This window comes from Macrotis lagotis, chromosome 3 (assembly GCF_037893015.1).
Source record: "Macrotis lagotis isolate mMagLag1 chromosome 3, bilby.v1.9.chrom.fasta, whole genome shotgun sequence".
Lineage (NCBI taxonomy): Eukaryota > Metazoa > Chordata > Mammalia > Peramelemorphia > Peramelidae > Macrotis > Macrotis lagotis.
In genome coordinates this window covers 174257854-174281112 of record NC_133660.1, presented here as the reverse complement: position 1 = coordinate 174281112, position 23259 = coordinate 174257854, and the positions used below count along the sequence as shown (strand labels likewise).

The 23259-nt window shown below is 35.5% G+C and overlaps 1 long non-coding RNA gene across 2 annotated transcripts in view; it reads right to left on the bottom strand.

Moving 5' to 3' along the window:
• The window catches only part of LOC141517980 (uncharacterized), a 62318-nt gene that overhangs the window by 38423 nt on the left and 636 nt on the right, over positions 1-23259 (bottom strand). Inside the window, exon 1 of one of the 2 annotated variants that reach the window (XR_012477040.1) lies at positions 11994-12086. The exons of the other annotated variant lie outside the window; for it this stretch is intronic. This is a non-coding gene — a long non-coding RNA (uncharacterized LOC141517980). Of the gene's footprint in view, positions 1-11993; positions 12087-23259 lie in introns of those variants that run through there. 2 annotated transcript variants of the gene reach the window in all.

The window sequence follows — 23259 nt, the reverse complement described above, 5'->3', positions numbered from 1 at the left end:
ACACTAGGAAAACTCCTTAGTTACGTACAGAGGTTTATTTCATCTCATTTTGTTTTAGTATTGATTTTGTCATATATGCAGAATGCAAAGCAAATTTGATGAAGCCTACAAAAATGAATTGTAGTCACAAAAAGTCTATATTTTACAAGATGATCCATGCTATTTCACTTGAGTGAGAAATCAGTTCTATCTTTTTAAAGGTGAACTTCTAAGCATATATGCTTAAGAATAAATCGGGGGGGGGGGGCTAGGTGGCACAGTGGATAGAGCACCGGCCTTGGAGTCTTGAGTACCTGGGTTCAAATCCGACCTCAGACACTTATTACCTAGCCATGTGGCCTTGGGCGAGCCACTTAACTCCATTGCCTTGAAAAGTCTAAAAAAACAAAAAATAAATTAGGGATGATGAAATATTCCCCAAATACAAAATATTGAATCTATGTACAATTACTACTATATTACTAATTTAACAACTATCTAAGCTTGTAAATTACCCAACAAAAATAGATACTTAAGGAAATTAGCCTACCAAGATATATAAACAAAGCTTATTCTAGTTCAGCTAACCCAGACTACCTCAATTATTTTACTTATATTCCTTTGTAATTGATGCCTTTTATTTCATTTTGTTACACAAGTAATTTCCTAACATGATCCCCCTATACTCCATGAAACTCTCCTTGCAATAACTAAAAATACTTAAGTCTAACAAAACAATACAGGCTTAATTCAGTTGCCTTGGAGTGTTATTTTCATTTTTGTTATTGCAGTCATCATGTACCTTGTGCTTTCAGATGTTTCCTTGATGCTTTCTCATGTTTATTTGAAGTTTTCACAAACATTATTTCTTAGGGTGCAATCAATGGACTTCCATTATATTCAATACCACAGTTGCTTCAGTCATTTTCTAATCAATGAGTATACACTTTGTTTCCATTTTGGGGTTATTATAAAAAGTTTTGCTGAGAGCATTTGGGCACATGCAGGACCTTTCTGTCTGTCATTGAGCTAGAAGAGGGATCATTGTATCAAAAGGTGGGAACAGTTTTTTTTCCCTTGTTTCCAAACTGCTTTCCAGGACAGCTGAACTAATTCAGATCTTCACTAATGGTATATTAGATAGGTAGCTTTCTAAAAATTTCTCGTATACCTCAACTTACTTTCACATGATGACAATAGCTAGAACCAATGAACATCTCCATGTTTGCAGAAAAAACTATAATTATGGAGTAAGTTGTAAATTAACTTCATTCTTTAAGAAAAAGAAAAATAAGACGTAAGTGATGGTAAATCTCACAAGGAGAAAAGAAACATGCATTATTAAATCAACAGATATTTGAGTGCCTGCTCTGTCAAAGCGGAAGAGATATATAGAAACATAAACTTGACTCCTTCCTCAAAAAGCTTACAATCCAAATGAGAAAGTAATTTATAGACACAAATGCACAAACTAATATGGAATATGCTAAGAATCAAATGAATGGTACAAAAAAACACATATCCATGCTCAATGAATAATCTGGGGACTGAGCTAAATGTAAATAAATATTGACCTATATGTACATTATTAATTATCCCAATTGTCTTAGCAAAGTTTTAAACTTTAATAGCATAAATAGCTTAAGAATGCACTAAGACTTTAGGACACTGTTTAAGAGACACAATTGGCAGGAAATTAGAATGTTACCTATTAACAGATGTTTGAATGAAAAACTAAATGATGAAGATATGTAGATAAATCTCCCCATTCCACATACCACAAATCCTTTGTGGACAGTATGTCCAAAAAAAGAGGACAGACTTTGAGTCAATAGCCTATTTTTTAATGATCTGTGACACAACGGGATGAAATTTCTAAATATATCAATTTATTGATGAATCAGTGTGGATTGAGAAAGGGTTATATTACTCTGACTTCAGTTTAAGTCATCCTTGGAATGACTAGAGTATCTCAGTGGCTTAATGTTCTGATTAAAATCTTGTTAGTTAAAGAAACTAACCTAACAATGGCAGTTGTTTCTTGCACACTTTATTCTTTTGTTTTTAAATTTTGTTTTATGTTTTATGTTTTTCCCCCTCTCATATTTTTTTCTTTTCCTTTTTGAGTTGATTTTTCTTTTACAACAGGGTTAATATGGATATATATTTAGCATGTATACATGTATAACCTATATTAGATTGCATTCTGTCAGGGCAAAGGGCAGTGAAGGGAGGGAGAATAATGTGAAATTCAAAATATAATAATAAATTATCGTTGAAAACAATCTTTACATATAATTGGGGGGGGAAGGGAATTCAATGTCCAAGAATTCTGCATTTCTAGCATTTTGCTGGCTTCAAAATTCCCTTCTCATTTGGGCTATTTATGCTGAATAAAAAGAAATGCTTGTAACACACTTTATTCTTTTTTTTTTGTTTGTTTTTGCAAGGCAATGGGGTTAAGTGACTTGGCCTAAGTCATACAGCTGGGTAATTATTAAGTGTCTGAAGGCTGTATTTGAACTCAGGTCTTCCTGACTCCAGGGCTGGTGGTCTATCCACTGTACCACTGAGCTGCCCCAGCACATTTTATTCTTGTGAAGACATCATCATTTTGATCTTATATGTCTTCTCCTTAAAGAATGAACTTAATTCACAAGCATTCCAAATTTGTAGCTTTTTTCTGGTAACATGGAGACATTAACTATCATAAACTATTATCTCCATATGAAAATAGGTAATTTTCTAACAAGTAAGTATACTTAAGAAAAATGGATCTAGACATTGGCCATGTCTAAAAATATTTGTCTCATTGTGCAACTGTGAGTCATCATTGCTCTGCCAAATCATCAGATGTTGGAATTTATGACTGGTGATAACCACATTAATCAGAATACAAAAGTCTTCTGAAGTAATTTTCCTTTTTATTGTTGTAAGTTCAAATTGTTCTTCCTGTTCTGTTTATTTCACTTTTTGCCAATTTAGGATAATTTTTCCCAAGTTTCTCTAAATCTTTTGTATTCATCATTTCTGATGGCACAGAAAGTTTTTATTACATTCATATACCATAAAACTTTTCCCCAATTTCTGTTTACCCATTATGTTTCTAGTTATTTGTTAGAAAATAAATTTTGTGTATGGACAGATGCTTTCCCTCTTTGATTTTGGAACATGTACCTGGTAGTAATATTATTGGATCAAAGGGTAGGTACAGTTTAAGGACTTTTGGGTATAATTTCAAAATTTCTAATAAGGTTGAAACAATTCACAGCTCTAGCAACAGGGCATTTCATCATTTTGTTTTGAAGTTTTTTTGGACGCTACAAAACACAATGCTTCGAATATTTTGGTATATAAGAAAGAAAGAAAGAAAGAAAGAAAGAAAGAAAGAAAGAAAGAAAGAAAGAAAGAAAGAAAGAAAGAAAGAGAAAGGAAGGAAGGAAGAAAGAAAGAAAGAAAGAAAGAAAGAAAGAAAGAAAGAAAGAAAGAAAGAAAGAAAGAAAGAAAGAAAGAAAGAAAGAAAGAAAGAAAAAGAAAGAAAGAAAGAAAGAAAGAAATTTTCAGAATGGCCAATGTCTAAATCTGCTTTTCTTCATTTTGCTTTCTTGTTAGAAGGGAAATTTATTCTGTTGTAAGATAAGTAGATGAGAAGTAAAAGGGCTGCAAAACAGAAGAAACAAACATGCATCAACAAAGGGAAGGAAGCCTAGAAATACATAAAAGAAAACAAAAAAATTCACAAGTAGACACAAATGAGAGCAATTTTATTACTGCTTTGGTAAATTTAAATTTAATATAAACTTTAAAAAATCCAAACTATAGAGCAGAAGTTCAGAGTTTCATATACATTTTTTGTTCTTTGTATATGATGATTGTTAAATTCATAACTAAAATAAAAATTTAAATGAACTTTAATAAAAATGAAAGAAATAAAACCAAATTGTGCCTCATGAATATGATGGAAAAGCTATAATGAATAAGAATTAACTACAACAATACTAAGAGACAATATAAGTTTTAAAAATTAACCTTATTTTTTCTTTTAAAAAATGTATCTTTACTCCCTTTCACTTATGATCACCAATATTCCTCTTATCCAATTTAAAAAGAACAACCAAACTCTTACAGCAAATTTACATAGACAAGAAAAGGAAATTTCTGCATTGCCTATTCTAGCTCTAATCTTTGTCTTAATATGCACACTAAGTACATCAAATGTATATCTAGGAGTGGGGAGCCTGTTTTGTTCTGAGTTCTCTGGAATCCTGGTTGATCAATGTATTGATCATAGATAAAGGGAAATATATTAAGGATTAATATAATGGTCAGTATGGAGGGCTGTTGATGAAGCATTCTTTTCTCTGCTGGGCACTGAAATGATTATCTTTGAATCTAAAATGCTGCATATACTGTCTAAAATGGTCCTTGAATTGGATTATATTGTTTTGATATTCAAGGTTGGAAAGTAACATAGAAGGGATATATTAAAAAGAAAACTTGGACATGTCACCAGAAACTGCCAACTAGTTACTGATCTGCATTTGTGGTGGGAGTTTCCATACCAGGAGTTCCTTCCATGAATAGAATCCCAGATGTGGTTAATATAAACACAAACATATGTGAAAGAAATACAGAGCCATGGAAAACTCAAAACCTTGCAAAAATTGATTGTTGAAAACTACCATTGCATGTAGTAGGGAAAATAAAGAAAGAAAGAAAAATATTTAATAAAGAAAAATAGAACCTGAAACTCCATCCACAGAGGAAAATATTCTTTGAATTAAAGGATGCTGGTCTGAAACCTTGGATGATTCAAGTTATAATCTCTTGTATTCATTTTTTATTTTTTTACCCTTTTAATTTTATCTAATTTTCAATAAGGCATAATAATCAGAAAACTTTTCTACCACCTGGAAAAATTCTTTCTTAAATAGAATATGGCATAACTAGAAGTGGCAAGGAAAAAATTAAAAGATGAACTTGAAAGTATTGTAAAGCTTAATAGACCATATTTTACAAGAATTAAAAATTCAGAAAGTTTCAGCTTAAAACTTTATTTTTTTTTCAGAAGAAAAAAGCTCAGTTCTGTGTCTATAATTCTTTGGACCTAAAAAGAAATTGAACCACCAAGTAAATGCCTTAAGAAAAGGGTGGAGGGGAACCCTTCCTAGAATCAATTACTAACAACTTCACTGGCAATAGATTACAGCAGGCTTGTCTCATTCAATTTAGTTATTCTGTACAATGTTTAGTGTTTCCCTTGTCTGCTGACTTGCTAGACATAAATCCTGAATGAGACATAAGAAATCAGACTCTAAAAATGATTTCCTTTTTTATTTTTCAGTTTTATAAAATGTCTTTTGCATCAATTAATGCACACATTAACATTCCATTTATCTCCCCTTCCTGCCTCCTCCTCATGTTGTGTTATATCCTGCATGATAATATAGTCAGTGGTTTCCTGTATATTCTTATATACTCCTTCCTAGTGATTAGAGAATTTTAATTTTCATTGGTTAACTAATTGTGCACAGCTAAGGTCAGAGGCCCTCCAAGTAAATACTGAAGAAAAAGACTTTAGTTTAAAGTTATATTTGAACACTTAGAAGGAAAGGTTTTGTGTAAACACAATAAATATATTCATGAGAAAAAAAAGGTGAGTACTGGTTATATATTCCAAAGATGTCAAATGAAGAAAGATCTCACATATACCAAAATATTCACTTCATTGTTCAAGTAAAAAAAACTGAAAGGGAAAAGTATATTTACATTAATGGGAATGGCCATTCATACTGGAATATATGAACATAATGGAAAATTATCCAGCCAAAGGAAATAAAGAATATGAAGACTTCAGAGAAAAATAGGAAAACTTGGATGAACTGAAGTAAATGACATAAGCAGAATCAAGATAATATATACTGACTATAACAATGTAAAAGAAAATAACACTAACAAACCACTGAAGTCAGATGAATTGCAATCACTATTATGGACCCTGGGGAATAGATATCAAACACAATTCCATTTTCTCAATAGAAAAATGAAAGACAATAGATCTCCCTATATGCAATGTTATAATGTATTCACTGTTGCCTACACTGTTCGATGTGGTCTATTGCCAGAGACAAGTTGCTAAAGAGGAATATATTGTGAAACTGTTGAGATTGAAAAATCAAAATGCACCCAAAAAAAATTTTAAAGTAGAGAAAGGAGTTACTGCAAGATTTTTCCTCATCAATATACTTAAGTATAATTCATCAGAAGCCAGGAATTCAGTTCTCTAACAGCAAGCATCTAACTTTCTTCTTAAATAGTCTGGATACCTATAGAGTAGCAGTTGTAATATATTAGTGACACAGAAGAGGAGGTATTGTTTCTCACCTTTCAAAAAGGAATTTGTCTCCAAAAGAAGAAAGAAAGCAACAATAACTTGTATTCTCTCTCTTTCCCTTTGGCTCTCTTCCCCACCCAGCCCCCTACCTTCCTCTTCCCACAGTTGGGGTTAAATAACTTACTCAGGGTCATATAGCTAGTAAATGTCTGAGGTCTGATCTGAACTCAGGTCCTCCTGACTCCAGCCAGAGCTGTATCTACTACACATCACTTAGCTGCCCCACCCATATTCTCTTTTAAAGATTATTTTAGGGGGCAGCTAGGTGGTACAGTGAATAGAGCACCGACCCTGGAGTCAAGAGGACCTGAGTTCAAATTTGGCCTCAGACACTTATTACCTAGCTGTGTGATTTCAGCCAAGTCACTTAACCCCATTGCCTTAAATAAGTTTTTAAAAAGATGATTATTTTACATGGGAAATAAAAGTTGTTACTGTTCAGGCATTTGGGGGGTTTTTTTTAGGTTTTTTTGCTAGGTAATGGGGTTAAGTGACTGCCCAAGGCCACACCGCTAGGTAATTATTAAGTGTCTGAGGCTGGATTTGAACTCAGGTACTCCTGACTCTAGGGCCCATTCTCTATCCACTGCGCCACCTAGCCGCCCCTGTTCAGACATTTTCAACTCTTTATGACCCCATTTGGGATTTTCTTGGCAAAGATACTGAAGTGGTTTGCCATTTCCTTCTTCAGCTCATTTTACAGATGAGGAAACTTAGGCAATCAGGGTATAATGACTTACCCAGGGTCATATAGCTCGTAAGTGATGAGGCTGCAGTTGTACTTACAAAAGATGTAGACTCAGGGGCGGCTAGGTGGCGTAGTGGATAAAGCACCAGCCCTGGAGTCAGGAGTACCTGGGTTCAAATCCAGTCTCAGACACTTAATAATTACCTAGCGGTGTGGCCTTGGGCAAGCCACTTAACCCCATTTGCCTTGCAAAAACCTAAAAAAAAAAAGATGTAGACTCTATCCACTATGCTATATAACTGTCCCAGTAATTAAAAGACAGCTAAAATAAAATTCAAAGAAATTGAGTCAGAAGGTAGAATTGTATAAATTAAACAGATTATAGTTTTGATCAAAATTTTATTGCTTAGTTTAAAGAAATAAAAATCGGCTAATCTCCTATATCTTTCAAGTAATTTTGTATATCCATGAAAAAGTACTTTTTTGGGAAGAGCCTTACACAGTGTTGGAGCAATATTAAAGAGTGCCATATTCTACTAGTAAGTCTGCTTAAGCAAGCATTAACAAAAAAAAGAGAAAATTAAGTATATTGTTACTATTTTTGGTATGTCAACCAAGGCCAATATTTGAGAATCTGTTTTCCTAATTAAAACACCCCTCCTTCCTTTTCTAACTTAAATAATGACCAGAATGTAAACAAGTACATTAATTTAGGAGAGCATATCCCAAGTTTTAAAATTAATAAACACCTTTCACTTGAAAAATATCATTAACCTCTAATATGACCATATAAACCTTCAATATGTTTTAACTCTGCATTTCCAGGTCTATGTAAGCTCTAGCTGTGCATGGAAGTCTCCCTGGTTAATTGTGATAGTAAGTTTATACCCATCATATGTCTTTTCATTGGCATTTTGTTTGTATATAATTTTAATTGTTCTTACAATATTGACATGATTCACACATGTCACAACATCAAAAATATATGCAAATGAAAAGATCTTAATAATAATGGTCAGGGACTAATGAAAATGTTTGCTTAATTTCTTCAAGAAGATCTCAGTCTCTCTCTCTTATATTTTGTTCACCTGTGAGCTAATATTGAAGTCTTATTATTACATAAGTTAATGATATACATGTAACAAGAAAAAGGTAGGCTATAGGGCCAAGGATAAAAAGAAAGGCCCCATATATACACCAAATTATTTATTTACATTTATTACATTTCTAAAAAATTTTAACATTCATTTTTTAAAATTCAATTCCAAATTATCTCCCTGCTTACCACCTTTCCCATACCCCTTGAGAAGGCAAGCAATATGATACCAATTGTACATATGAAGTCATGCAAGGCATGTGTCCATATTAGAAATACTGCAAAAGTGGAGGGGTGGAGCCAAGATGGCGACAAGAAGAGATGGTGTCTTAGGCGCTCTCTTATAAATCTTTGAAACGAAGGACTCTAACTAAATTTTTGAGAGACAGAACCCACAGAGGGACTCAGTGAGGCAGTTCTCCTACTCAAGGTAACCTGGAAAAGAGCAGAAAGGCTCTGCTCCCGGGGTTGGAGGGGTGTCCTGCCAGAGGGGTGGCCCGCCAGAGCCAAAGAACTTCAGCCTCCCGGAGGCAGCCCCAGGGCGCTGGGAGCCACAGCTCACAGCAGCAAGGGAGTTTCCTGACCTACGCCCCAGGGGAGCACTGGGCACAAATTGGGGGAACAGTGGGGGACCTCTGCCAGAGTGAGCAGAGTGAAGTCCAGCCCTTCATTTAAGTTTTCCCAGGTTTTGCTGAAACCATTCTGTTCATCATTTCTTTTGTTGTTGTTGTTGTTGTTGTTGTTGTTTTGTCTTGTTTTGCAAGGCAATGGGGTTAAGTGGCTTGCCCAAGGTCACACAGCTAGGTGATTATTAAGTCTATGAGACTGGATTTGAACTCAAGTCCTCTTGACTCCAAGGCCAGTTCTTTATTTACTCTGCTCATCATTTTCTCCAACATAATAGTATTCCATCAGTATTGTATGTCAATCTCATGACGGCATGCTTGCCCAGGTTCTGGATGGTGGACGATGATTTTTTTAGCATGATGTTTTCGGCCATGTTATCAAATGCCTTCACTGAAGATGAACATAGCTTCTAGGTCAGCTACTAAAATGATGGCAAATTCTTCAACTTGAAAAGACTATAAGCCAACCAAAGTAAAGGGAGTATTTATTGGTATATGATCTTCTGTTTGCAGATGATTGTGCACTCAATGCAGCTTCTGAAACTGAGATGCAGCAAAATATAGATCCATTCTCTGCTGTTTATGCTAATTTTGGTCTAACAATTAACAACCAAGAAAACAGGCGTTCCATCAGCCAGAATCATACCATCCATATGTGGAACCATTGATTACAGCAAATGGAGATGTTTTGAATCTGTGGACAAGTTTGCTTCCCTTGGCAGTGTCTTTTCCAAGGAGGTACACATTGGAATTGAAGCTAACACACACATTGTCAGAGCTAGCTCAGTATTTGGGAGACTCCAAAAGAAAGTGTGGGAGATAAGAGGTATTAGACTGACTACCAAACAGAAGGTCCATAGAATCGTTGTGCTGATCTCATTACTATACACCTGTGAAACCTGAACAGTCTACCAGTGCCATGTCTAGAAACTGAATCGCTTCCATTTAAATTTTCTTAGAAAGATTCTTAAGATCATCTGGCAGGAGAAGATACCAGATACTATGGTCTTTTCTCAAGTTAAACTGCCTACCTAGCATTCCAACATTAGTACAGAGAGTGCATCTATGATGGGCTGAACACATTGCTAGAATACCAGATGTACACTTGCCAAGAAAACTATTTTATGGAAAACTTACACAGGGCAAGCACTCATAAGGGGGTCAGAAGAAGCAATACTGAGACACCCTGCAAGATCTCATCGAAGAACTTTAGAATTGATTGTACATGGGAGACTCTGGCAAAGGACTGTTGAGCATGGCATGTCCTCATCAGTGAGGGTACTGCACTCTATGAGGAAGGCAGAATTGAAGCAACTCAAAGAAAACATGATATACCTAAGTTTGGAGTACCCACCCCAGGTGTTCACATGGACTATTTGTGTATGACCTATAGCAGAGCATTCCAAACTCATACTGGTCAGATCAGCCACAGTTGGATTCACTGTAATTGGTCTCAAACATGGTGAGGTAGTTTTAGTCTTCTTTAATAAGGAAGGACAAGAACCAACTCCAACACAATCATAAGCCACTGCTTGCTTTGCCATTCCCCAATGGATAGTCTGTCTCTCAATTCTTTGCCACCACACAAAGAGCTGCTATGAATATTTCTATACAAATAGGTTCTTTTGGGTGCAGATAGGTGGTGCAGTAGATAGAGCATTGGCCTTAGAGTCAGGAGGACCTGAGTTCAAATCTGACCTCAGACTCTTACTAATTACCTAGCTTTGTGACTTTGGGCAAGTCACTTAACTCCACTGCCTTGCAAAAACCAAAAAACTCCCCAAAACAAATAGGTTCTTTTCCCTTTTCTTTGGTCTCTTTGAGATGTAGACCTAGTAGTGCTATGCACAGTAGGATGTATAGTTTTATAGCCTTTTGGGAGTAATTCCAAATTATTCTCCGGAATAGTTGAAGCAAGTTCAAAACTCCATTAATAACAACAATAATTTTTGTGTGAAGAGCTGCAAATAATTTAGATGTCTAACAATTGGGAAATGGTTGAGCAGGTGTGCCATGAGTGTATTGTAATATTACCATGCCATAAGAAACAAAAGTATAATAAATACAGAGAAGCATGAGATGACACATGAACTGATAAAAGTATTGTAGAACCAATAACTTAAAACAAGAATAAGCAGAACACAATCAAAATCAAATGAGATAAAATTATAATGAAAAAATTTGACCCTGAAGAAGAATTATGAGAAGGAATAGTCTTCCTTTTTGCACAGGTGGTAGATTATGGGTGTGGACCATTACTTATCCTTTTTTTTTTTAAGGTTTTTGCAAGGCAAACAGGGTTAAGTGGCTTGCCCAAGGCCACACAGCTAAGTAATTATTAAGTGTCTGAGACCGGATTTGAACCCAGGTACTCCTGACTCCAGAGCTGGTGCTTTATCCACTATGCCATCTAGCCGCCCCCTTATCCTTTTTTAAGACCTTAGTTTTGCTTGATTTCCCCCCCGCCCCTTATTCTTCATTTTAGGGAAGAGAAAGCAGGAAAGGAGCCATTGTGTAACATTGTGTAAATCAAAAGATATTAATAAAAATTTTTATTTAAAAAAGTAATGTGTGAAATTAGAATTACTGCTTTTAATTTCAACAACCCTCAAATTGGCCCATCTCCACAAAAATCTCAATTTGTTTTATCTTTCTTTAACCAGCTAGTAGTTCTTCAAATATCCCAGCTGAGCTGAGAGTAATCCTAACAGTGACTCTGCAGAGGGTGGACCACCCATGGCCAGAAGGCATTATAACAATAATGCACTGATCCAGTACTGCTCTTTTAAACTAAAATTTACTAAATTCTGGACTCCATCCACCTGTGTAGACCTAGAATAGCTGACTTGCTTTTTCTTCTTTTTGGATTTGAATCCAAATTTGAATCCAAATCCAAGTCTTTGTCATCCTAGATCTTTGATAATAGACTCTCCCTCTTCCTCTTGCCCAACTTAACTCCCAAATGCTATTTACTGGAGCTTCCTAATGCTGGCTGATTGATTCCTGGCCAGCTCTACCCTGTTGCTGGCCACATTCTATAAGAAAAGAAGGCTAAAGTAACTAACCCTTCCCAAGCCATCTTTCTTCTTAGGCTTTATAAGTTCAAAAAACTGCATTTTGTGGAGTCCTGTGAATAAATACAATCTAGTGATTATCATGTTTTTAGACATTTGAAATGAAAGGCAGTGGGGTAATGGACAGAGGACTCACGCTGGCATCAGAGAGTCTGGGTTCACATCCCTCCTCTTCTATTTACTCCCTGGGTGACCTTAGGCAAATCATTCTACCTCTCTTGTTCTGATTCCACAATTCTAAAAGGAAAGGCATGAATGACATGATCTAATAATAATGTTTTAAGTTATTATCATTCTATCCCTGCTCTTTAGTTATTATATACTAAACAAAATACACTATACTTAAAGATAATACTGCTTTTTATCTATAGAAAGCTTCTCTAATTCAAAAACTTCAGAACACCTGATAAACATTGTTTCATTAATCCTTCAATATCCCTGTAAAGTATGAACACATAATATGAAACCTATTTTTAAAATCCAGACAGAAGAATAGATGGAATTACTTATTGTAATCAGCAACTACTTTAACTGCTTGAAAAAAGCAAAATGCATTACCCCTGATATAAAGTTACAGGAAAATCTTGGTCGCCAGCTTTATGTGAACATTACAGGCAGATCCATTGCTTCCAAGGAAACATCATCCATAATACTTGGTACTGTTCACAAAAACAGAAATCAGTGAGAAGTTATTGATCCACTAAAATAAGGTCAATTTGGGCTCAGGATTTAGACATAAAGGAAAATAACATAGACCAATTAGGAGAATTAAAAAAATACTATCTTTCAGATTTATGGAGAGGGGAGAAATTTTGCCCAAACAAGAGATAGAGAACACTATAAATTGCAAAATGGATGACTTTGACTATATTAAATTAAAAAGGTTTTGCACAAATATAACAAATGTAGTCAAAATTAGAAGGAATTCAGAGGAAAAAAAGTTTTTAAAAAAAGAAGGAATTCAGAAACCTGAGGAACAATTTTCTGATAAAGGACTCATTCCCAATATATATATAGAATGCAAACAAATTTATAAGATTACAAATCATTCTCCAATTGATAAATGATCAAATAATATGAATAGGCAGTTTTCAGATGAAGCAATTAAAGCTATTTATAATCATATGAAAAAACTCACCAAATTATTATTTATTAGAGAAATGCAAAACAACTCTGAGGTACTACCTCACACTCATCAGTTTGGCTAATATGAAAAAAAGGGAAATAATTAATGCTGGTGAATATTTGGGAAAACTAGGACACAAATGCATTGTTGATGGAGTTGTGAACTGATCCAACCTCTCTGGAAAAGCAACTTGGAACTATGTTCAAAGTTCAGTAAAATTCCTATTGGATCCAGCAATACCACTACTATGTCTATATCCCAAAGAGAGCACCAAAAAAAGAGGGAAAAACTCACATGTTCAAAAATTTTTATAGCAGCTCTTACGAATGGTAAAGAAATGGAAATTGAGATGTCCATCAATTGGGGAAAGACTGAACAAGTTATGGTATATGAATATTATGAAGTACTATTGTTCTGTAAGAAATCATGAGCAGTCAGACCTTAGAGAAACATGGAAAGATTTTCATGAACTGATGCTGAGTGAAATGAGCACATTGTATATACATTAACAGCAACATCGTGAGATGATCAATTATGATGGGCAGCTCCTCTCAGCAGAAACCTGGTGTGAAACATGCCATCAACATCCAAAGAAAAACTATGGAATTTGAATGCAAAGCAAGGCATGCTATGTTCACTTTTTTAAATTTTCATGTCTTTTCTTCCTTTTTTCATGATTTTTCTCCTTAGTTCTCTAATTCTTTCACAATATGACTAATATGGGAAAATGTTAAACATATTGGTACATGTACAACTTTTACTAGATTGTTCACTGCATGGGGAGGGGAAAGGAAGGGAAGGTGGTTCATAAACTTGCAAATGAACGAATGTTGAAAACTACCTTTGCATATAATTGAAAATATAAAAGAAAATAATAAAGAAAAAAAGGAAGTTAGTGATCCTTCAACAAATCTCTAATCTGTTGGTATCTACATATGCCTATAAGAATCAAAAAAAGTCTGAAACAAGAGTTTCAATAATGTAGAGAACTTTCACTGTGAAAAATATTCTCAGAAAACTTCCCAGGAATAAGCAGAACAAGACAACACTTTACACATTAACTACAACATTGTGAGATGACCAACTGTGATGGTGCAGCTCATTTTAGGAGTTCAGTGATCAAAGACATTGCTGAAAAACCTGCTAAAGAAAATGCAATCCACATTCAGAAAAAAAACAACTGTAAATTCTGAATGCAGAGCAAAGCAATGTTTACTTTTTTAAAGCCTTTTTTTTTATCTTTTCTTTTCTTTCTCATGGTTTTTTCCCCCTTCTTAGTTCTAATTGCTCTTTCACAACATGACTAATATGAAATAATATTTTTTTTAGGTTTTTGCAAGGCAAATGGGGCTAAGTGGCTTGCCCAAGGCCACACAGCTAGGTAATTATTAAGTGTCTGAGACCAGATTTGAATCCAGGTACTCCTGACTCAAGGGCCAGTACTTTATCCACTGCGCCACCTAGCCACCCCCACATGTACAACTTTTACCAGATTGTTCACCACCATAGGGAAGAGGGAAGAGATGGGAGGGTCATAGAAAAATGTGGAACTCATACACTTGCAAATGGATGAATGTTGTTAAAAACTATATTTGCATGTAATTGGGAAAAGTAAATAAAATTTAAATTAAAAGAAAAAGAAAAAACAAAATTTCCAAGGGCATCAAGATAGCAATTAAATTATTTGTCCTCAGTCACATAGGCAGTTTAGGCCACAGTGAACCTTTTTTACTTCAAAGCTATATCTATTTGACTGATACAAAAATAAATAGTTTTAAATGGGAAAGAAATCAATCAACAATCAATATTGCCTATACAGCAAGTTTAGTTGGGAGACATGGAGAAGCCACCTTCAATACCTGCTTTTGATACATCAAGAAATCTTCCTAGAACTGCAAGTCAAAAGTCCAGTCATTAATAACTGGCCACTTGAAAGGACCCAAGACACCTTGTCCTGTTTACCTTCAGGTCCCTCAAATACTAGGGATTGGCCTTGTCATATTTAGCTAGACCCACTCCTTTACACCACAAGTTGTCCCAATTTGATAGACACTATCAAACCCAAGGGTTTTTGCTAAATCCAGAGTCCCCTCGTAGATTTTGAAGGTGAGAGAGTGGAAGAGGATTTCTGTATGGGGACTCCCTCTAAGTCAGGAGTTCATAATTTGTTTCTGCCACAGACTTCTGTGATGAAGTCTATGGATTTTTTTCTCAAAATAAAATTTTTAAATTAAATTCACTTATGAAATGATAAATTTCAGTTAAAGTTTAGTGAAAATAAAAGTGTAATTTTTTCCCCAAACCAAGTGCATAAATTGCCTTAAATAATCTCTGCTTAAGAACTCCCATGCTAACTATTCTATTAATTGCTTTGCTAAATTTCAGGATTCAGAAGATTTCATTGGAGATCACTTCCCTATAGCATATTTAATGTTTAAAGAAAATTTTTGCATGTTGTATTTCTCACAAAGCAATAGACTCTTAGTTAATGTCTATCTCTAACAAGCATCCATCTTGCTTGCTTTAAAGCTATAGCAGGACTATTAAATGCCTTGAGTGAAACCTCTTTCCTGCTGGCTATTTAAAGATCTGCCAGATTGAGTCAATGGCTAAGATTTTGATGGCCTCAGCTGGTAATTGTGGGCTTCCTCCCCAGGAATAGCCCCCATTGGGCAACATTTCTGCAACATCAGCAATGGACATACAGACTGGAACAGTCACTGTGGTGCAATATTGATTCTGAATAGCATTGTTAGAGAGGGAAAATCAGCCACTGCTATATTGTGATTAGAATTTATCTGATCCAGACACTGAAATAGGCAGGATCTCCCAGAAACTCAGATCTGAGACTTCATTTTGGCAAGCTATGAAGAAACAAACTGTGAAAGATATCCCTAATTCTCATCAAGGGAGAAGTTGTAAATCATGAAATTCCTTTGTACAAGAGTATGATTGCATTTTAAAAATATTTAGACTCAAATCTAAATTTTTGAAACATAAACTGGGATGATTTCTTTTTTTGATTTTTTAATTTACATTTTCATTTATTTATACATTACTAAAATAGTCTTGTAAGAGTAAACATAATCCCCCCTCCTCACACAAAAAATAAAAAAATCTCATAAGAAATAAAGTGAAAGAGGGGAAAAAATGTGCTTTAGTTTGTGTTCTGATACCATCAGTTCTGTCTCTGTGGTGGATCGAATTCTTTATCATAAGTCCATCAGAGAAGTTACTTCTTCAGTTGATGTTGCTGATTTTAATTCCCTTCATCCATTTTTCCCCACTACCAATTATTATATTTTCTCTCTCTCCTTTCACTCTGTCCCTCATCAAAAGTGTGCTGTGGGACAGCTGAGTGGCACAGAGGACAGAGTACCAGCCCTGGGGTCAAGAGGTCCCAAACCAACAGACCACTCCAGAGACCCAGCACCCACCCACCCATCCCCATGGTCCTGGAAAGGCCATCCAATCCCCACACCTTGCAAAAAGAAAAAAAGAAAAAGAAAAAAAGGAAATGTATTATATCTGACTACTCTCTCCTATATCCCTTACCTCCCCACCTCCCTTCCCCCGTACCCTTTCTCTCAAACCCTTTGGGAGCCACGACTGGGCGGCTCTATGCGCCTGCTTCTGTTTCCTGGGATTTGTGCTGCGCTGAAGGCCACAGTCATGCTGGTGGCCACAGCTGCACTAAGGGTCCCAATGACTCCCACTCACTCTGGCAGAGGTTTTCCTGCTGATCTTCCAAGTTGTGCTTGGCGTTCCCTGGGTTGCCAGCTCAGATAACTGCTTCTGCTGCTGGGAGCCGGTGCTCCCCTTGACCCAGACATCTAGGCACCCAGCAGGCTGTTCCCAGAAGACTAGAGCTCCTTTCCAACCCCCCCCCCCCAACAGAGCTTTCCAGCGATTTTTCAGATTACCTTGGGCTGGAGAACTGAATTATAAAGATTTTATTTTTTTTTGAGTTTTACAATTTTTCCCCTAATCTCACTTCTCCCCCCCACCACAGAAGGCAATTTGCCATTCTTTACATTGTTTCCATGGTATACACTAATCCAAATTGAATGTGATAAGAGAGAAATCAAATCATATCCTTAAGGAATAAACATAAAGTATTAGAAATAGCAAGATCAGACAATAAGATATCAGGTTTTTTTTTTTTTTTTCCCTAAATTAAGGGTAATAGTCCTTGGTCTTTGTTCAAACTCCACAGTTCTTTCTCTGGATACAGATGGTATTCTCCATTGCAGACATGGGTTGGAGAACTGATTCCCTGGATCTTTCTATGGGTTCTGTCTCTCCAAAATTTAGTTAGAGCCATAATTTTAAGGTTTTTGGAATGTTTTTGAGAGAGCTTCTAGGGAAAGGCTGTTCTCATGCTGCCATCTTGGCTGGGGATGAAGGTACAGACAGGGCCTGTCCAGGATCAAGTATGGAGAGACTAACATACAACCAGCCTTTTTTTCTAATGTAGCCAAAGATTCAATTAACTTTCTGGGCTGCTAATCACAACTGATACCATGGAGCATCCTCATCCCATTGTCTTTTTTTCCTGATGAACTGATGTTTTGGCATATTCCCTCATCTTATATTTATGGTTTATTGTTGAATATAAGATTTTACCTCAATCTCTATTACATTTCACTTTATCATATTTGGCCAGATACTCTAGCATAGCAAGACCTTTTTGAATCCTGGTTCGGTTATTCAACATCTAAGTAGCCCCTACCTAGTTCATGTCATCTGCAAATTTGATAAGCTTATCATCCAAGACTTTAAGTCATTAATGGGGTAAGCATCAATCCCTATGCTCCTTAATAGGACAGTTCTTGTGGTGATATTAAGCAATTGATAACTAAACTTTGAATCAAATCATTTGAAGAACTCCAAATCCACTGGGGGCTAAGTGGTACAGTGGATAGAGCACTGGCTTGGAATCAGGAAAATTCATCTTCATAAATTCAATATAATCTCAAACACTTATTAGCTAGGTGACTCTGGGCAAGTCTCTTAGCCCTGTTTTCCTCAGTTTCCTCACTTGTGAAAGGAGCTGGAGAAAGAAATGGCAAGCCACTCCAGTATCTCTGCCAAGAAAATCCCAAATGAGGTCATGAATAGTGAAATGACTTAACAACAAACAAAATCCACTTGTGTTTCTCTATCCTATTCATAAGACTATAGGAGCATTAGTCTGATATTTTATTAAAATCTAGGTAAATTATATTCAGAAATATTTTAGAGAAAAAGAAAATAAATTTAATCTGGCATGACACAGAGTTGACAAAACCATGCAGTTTTTTGCAATCACTGCTTCCTTTTCTCTTATGTTCACTGTGGCATGCTACTAAAGACTTCCCATAGATTGATATTGTACAGGAGAAAAAGTCTTGGATTTGGCATTGGAAGACCTAATTGGGTCTCTTATTAATTCTATGACTTTGGATAAGGTCACTGTATATTTCTGGGCTTCAGTTTCCTCCTCTGGAAAATCATGGGTGAACTAAAGTGGGGTCTCTTGGAAACCCCCTTTAGATCTAAAGTCTTATGACTATATAATCAAACTAAAGTCAATCAACCAATAAGTATTTATTTCTTGCTTATTATGTGATAACCACAGTGCTAAGTGCTGGGGATACAAAGACATTTTTTAGAAAACAGTCTCTGTCTTCAAAGAGCTGATATTTTTTTTCTTTTAGGTTTTTGCAAGGCAAATGGGGTTAAGTGGCTTTCCCAAGGCCACACAGCTAGGTAATTATTAAGTGTCTGAGACCAGACTTGAACCCAGGTACTCCTGACTCCAAGGCCAGTGCTTTATCCACTACTCCACCTAGCCGCCCCCTGATATTTTTTTAATATGATTTTCCCCCCAATTACAATACTCATTTTTGTAAGATTTTGTAAGATTTTTCTCCCTCTCTGCTTTCCTCTCTCCCTTTGACAGTGAGTAATCTAATATAGGTTATACATATACAACCATATTAAATATCTCCATATTAGTCATGATGTGAAAGAAGAATCAGAAAAAAAGGAGGTAAAAACCACATAAAACACAAAACAAATTTTAAATTGAAAATAGTTTGCTTTGATCTACATTCAGACTCCATAGTTCTTTCTCTGGATGTGATGTATTTTCCATCACAAGTCTTTTAGAACTGTCTTTGGTCACTGTACTACTGAGCAGAGCTATGTGCTTCATAGTTGATTATCACAAAATGTTACTGCTAGTGTGTACAATATTCTCCTGATTCTACTTACTTCACTCAGCATCAGTTAAAATAAATCTTTCTAGGCTTTTCTGAAGAATGAACTCATAAGTATATATCTATACACACACACACACACACACACACACACACACACACACACACACACACACAAGAAGGTAGGCACCAGCAAGGGAATTAGAGGGAAGACATAAAGAAAGGCCTCTTGTGCTTTCACATCTATGATCAATCCATTAGTACTCTAACAGATTCACCCAACTGAATTATCATCAATTCTTCATCTTGAATGCAAAGATATCTTGGATATAATGTTTGTCCTGGTATCACCTCTGGTAAGGCTGAGTATTTCCTGTTATCATGTATTGGAATTAGGAAATCCCCCATGTGACTCTTCTTGAACAAGAAACAAGAGGTCACAACTTAAGAGATTTCTACTCAAGGAAGGCCGGAATCATAGTAAAGTCAAGGCAAGGCAAATGATTCAAGAAATGGATTGCTATGCAAAGGAGCTTGAGATAGACTACAGGGACCAGATGAGAAATGTGATTTGGTTCCAGATTATAGTATTTGGGAGAAAGAATGAATAGATTGTTCTAAGATAAGCAGAAACTTAAGAAACTGGGAGAGGTTCTAGTTCTGCATGAAGTCTGAGGTCATTTTAGTAAGTTTCATGGATGTACACATAATTTTTATGCCTGACCTTAAGACATCAGTTTTAACTATGAGTTTTCCCTAATTTTCCTCCTTCCTGCTGTTGCCAGTATAATTACTTTCAGAGGAAAGAACTCTCTTTAAGTCACAGTGGACAAAAATACCAGAAATTAAGATACCTGGTCTGCCATATTCCTTTGATTTACCGGTTTATTACATTATTTAAAAAAAAACTAGGTTAGTATTGTATGACTTGGTCTTCTTAAAGGATAATAGTCTCAGAATGCCAGAGTTGGAAGGGACCTCCGAGATCAAGTCAAATTCCCCATTTTACTATTGAAGAAACTGAGCTAGATAAAGTGATTTGCAAAAGGATACGAAGTTATATAAGTAGCAGAAATGGGATGTGATCCAAGTTTTCTGTTTCTCAATATAGTTCCCATTTCACTAACCAGACTGGTTCCTAATGATTAAGTGCTCCTAATTTATTTAGAGTTCTACAGTTTTTCAAGACTTGATGTCCATTAGTCTACTGTATCCAGGTCAATGGCAGAACAGCCACAGTTGACTAAGGAAGGAGCCAGTTTAGCACTCTAGCACCCACATTGTCTCCAAGGGAGATTATGTGAGAGAATTTATCATTTGTCAATGTCTGGTGCCTCATCCTCTATGATCCTCCCACATCTTTATTCATATAGGCCTTCCAACCCCACTCTAGTTTTGGATTTCTAATTGTGTGACACAAATCATTTTGTCTGCCTCAGCTTCCTCATCTGTAAAAGCAGGATAATAATAGCACCTAGGATTGTTGTAAAGAAAAACGAGATATTTGTAAAGTGTTTGGGATGATGAAGATGATCATCCTCATCATCATCAATGTATTTTGTAAACCTTAAAGGGTTTATATAAATGCTATGGTGATATTCCAAACTATCAGAAAGATTCTTTTCCTTTTTGGAGACGTCAAACAATTGGATGAACCCCACTCAATACATAGTTCACAAAACTCACAAATAGCAGTGAAAGACTTTACCCTGGTTATTCATTCACATAAATACCTACTACATAGATAACATTCATGAAGGCAGACTAGTGGAACATTAATGGCTTTAAGAAGGCAACAATTGAGGGCAGCTAGATATTGCAGTGGATGGAGCACCCACCCTGGAGTCAGGAGGACCTGAGTTCAAATATGACCTCAGACACTTAATAATTACCTAGCTGTGTGATCTTGGACAAATCACTTTAACCTCATTACCTTGCAAAAAAATATACCAAGAGGGCAAAAATAATTGTCAGTTGTATAGGGCAAGGTTTTAAACCCATTTGCATGGGTAGAACATTTCAGTAGCAACCAAGGGTTGGCTTCTGTTGGGTGGGAATTCAGAGGGTATTGCCAATTTCTATCTAGGGAGCTTCCTGAAAGAGTCAATGAACTTATGTTAAATTCAATTTAACATTTAATAGACTATTTATCAAATAGTTTACTGCCATAGGGAGAGTGGAGTGGCAGAAAAATGCAGAACTCATAAATTTATAAATGGATGAATTTTGAAAACTATCTTTAAAAAAGTAAATAAACTAAATAAAGAAGAGTCATTGAGCCTCTGTCTTTGCCTAGCATGTTCCTAGATAGTAGAAAGTGAAAATTAACATTTCCTAATTTCTTTATTTGGGGAAAATTTACAGTACTAAAGTTAGAAAAGAATTTAGCTTTCATCTACTCCAACAACCTGTTCTTTTTTGTAGATGAGGAAGAAACTAATAAAGGAAAAGAGGAAAGCAAATAGTGTTAAATGGATTACTCAGAGGTCACAAATAATAAAATAATAGAACTGTAATTGAAATCTAGGCCTTTTGACTACAGATACAATATCTTTTCACTATAGCATACTACCACCCTGGATTCAATGAATTAAAAAAAGACTACAACTTCCAAATCAAACAATTTGCATAAAGTACACCATAGTGTTACCATCTAGAAAGTAATACTTCTCATACTTGTATAGCATTTTTATACTTTTCAAAGTATTTTTGCATATATTGCTTTATTTGATAGGACTGAGAAGTGTATCAAGGAAAATGCTGTATCTGAAGTCAACATAATTCTACATTAATTATTGGCCTAGAGGTACAGAATTTAGCTGTGATGAGTTACTAGGGTCTTCTTTTTGTTAGTTATCCAGAGCATTATATCTGCTAGCTTTAGGGATCACCTTATATCTGCTGATTCTGTTTCTTCCTTCACCTTACCATCACATTTCTCATCTGTAAACTAGATTCATAGAGAATTATAAATTGAGTACAAATGAATTTCTGTTCTGAAAAAACTTATGAACTAAAATTTAAGACTGGATCTTTAGAAAACTTTAACCTTAAAGGATTTAACCTTAAGGAATTCTTGTAGTAAAAAAAAAAATGCACAGATGATAAAAACTATGGACTTCCCTCCCATTTTCTGTCAATGATTTCACTATTGCTCTAGGGACTCAGACTCAAAAAAACTTAATCATCTTTTACTACTCTGTCACCCTCACTCCCAGAATTCAACCAGCCATCAAATTCTATTGATTCTTTTTTCATAATGTCTCTTGAATCTGTCCTTTTCCATTTCCATTTTGATTGTCCTAACACAGGTTCTTATTACCTCAGCTGGACAATTTCAACTGCATCCTACCTTTTTCTGATCTATTTTATTCTCCCTATAACACATTTTGTACACTATCAAATTAATTTTCCTGAAACACTATTGTGATCAAATTACTCTCTGCTCAGAAACCTTCAGGGTTTCCCAACTTTCTACAGGATAAAATATTACAGACTTTAGACATTTTAGACCCTTCATGATCTTTCCCAAATGCACCTTTCCCATCTCATTTCCCATTATTCCCTTCCCTAAATATACTGCTCTGTTCAAATGGATCTGTTGTAAACTAGAAACCACTATGACTTTCCCATTCTCTCCACTTTTGCTTATGATATTCTCTTTTTCCTAGAATACTCTTCAACCCAGGGGATCGCAAAGGGAGTGGAGAATCACAGGCTCTAAGGTCTTCTCCCCCAACCAGCATCACTAAGAGCTTTTTAAAATCATGAAGACCACAGGGTAGATATTTCAGCATCTTCCTGCTCTCCTGCTTCACATGTAAAATCAGCCTATTAATATTCATCCCCAAATGACATTTACAGGAAGCACTTTGAGATCCTTTGGCTTAGTTGACATTTAAATGCTAAGTCAGAAATGTACTTCTCATTTGTTCTTCAAAAACAGAATTGAGGGATTAAAATATTATCAGTTTACTCAGGAAATACAGGAGATGAACAATCCAGTTTCAATAAGAAGAGATCTACACTTTATCTTTGAGGTATATATATATATATATATATATATGTATATG